Below are 1,220 nucleotides of genomic sequence, written 5' to 3' on the forward strand. Positions count from 1 at the left end.
AAAAAAAAAAAAAAAAAAAAAAAAAAAAAAAAAAAAAAAATTAAAAATACCTATGATAAAATAAAATTTAAAAATTTAAAAATAATCGGTCAATAAATAGTTTGTGTCAGAATATTTGGGTTCTGTAATATGAGAATAAAAAAAATTTGGTCAAAGTCAACAGAGGGACAAATAGGTCATTTTGCTCCCTCCAACCTCCAATTGAACCCTATCCTAGGATAGAGAGAAAAATAAAGAGAGAGAGGGCTGAGAGAACCTAGAGAGGGGAGAAAGAAAGAGCCGTCAGAAAAACTCACTAGACCACCAGCAGAAGTCACCTCCGGCCACAATCTAATTGAAAGGAGTAGGACTCCTTGGAAGGAAGGAGAAGGTTTGGGTGATTGAAGTCCCATTTTTCCATCGAGAGAATCCATGAGGTAAGATCTTGAGTGTTTTTCTTCAGATCTGAGACCTTTGTGAATCGAGGTCTGAAATCTTGATATGTTCAACTAGAGAGAATTCTCCACATGATTCGTAAAGAAACCTAGCCGAAATTTGGGTCCGAATGCAAACTTCAGAGAGTTCTTCTAAAAATGGTAAGAAATTGAACAAACTTCGGAGCGTTTAAAATCGTGAGGATAACATCAATACCTAATAGGCCAAAGCAGATAATATTTGCTAGTGATGGGTTTGGGCCGCTATAAATGACATCATAGCCAGACTCGGACAGTATGCTAACGAGAACGCTTGTCACAATCGCACTTTTCTTAGCAGCAAACTTTCACGATTGTGTGGTACTCACTCCAAACACTGAGTGAGTCAAGCCAATTTAAGATCACGTTGCTTGTAGAAGGTCAACGTATGCTTAAGCCTCTATCCACGTTTTGAGAAGAAGGTTTTAGAAAACTGGACAGATAGATTTTTAAAAGGGAGTTGGAAAGAGGTGGAAAGAAAGAATGAAAACAATATTATATGACTACAAGAAAAATGCAATATAACGGCTTAAATAGCCTATAAATTTTCGAGTAGGAAGAATTTGACAACTTGCATCCCCCTATAGTACATTTTGAGGTGATTCAGGTCTGGCAGGCCTAGACGTGATTTTGTCAAATGGTCAGACATAATCTAGGCAGAAGGAGTTGACGACTGGTCGCATCCCCCTGTAATACATTTTGGGACATTTTCATAGACATGATTCTGTCGAACCGTCATGCACTTAGAAAATACAATAAGAAAATTAT

The 1,220-nt window shown here is 37.1% G+C and overlaps 1 long non-coding RNA gene across 1 annotated transcript in view; it reads left to right on the forward strand.

Annotated features, from left to right (window-relative positions):
• The window catches only part of LOC111469354, a 9,233-nt gene extending 8,694 nt beyond the window's left edge, over window positions 1-539 (forward strand). Inside the window, exons 2-3 of the long non-coding RNA XR_002714858.1 lie at window positions 361-370; window positions 466-539. This is a non-coding gene — a long non-coding RNA (uncharacterized LOC111469354). The remainder of the gene's footprint in view (window positions 1-360; window positions 371-465) is intronic.
• The last annotated feature ends 681 nt before the right edge of the window (window positions 540-1,220 follow it).

Source organism: Cucurbita maxima, unplaced genomic scaffold (genome assembly GCF_002738345.1).
Source record: "Cucurbita maxima cultivar Rimu unplaced genomic scaffold, Cmax_1.0 Cma_Scf00039, whole genome shotgun sequence".
NCBI classification, from domain to species: domain Eukaryota; kingdom Viridiplantae; phylum Streptophyta; class Magnoliopsida; order Cucurbitales; family Cucurbitaceae; genus Cucurbita; species Cucurbita maxima.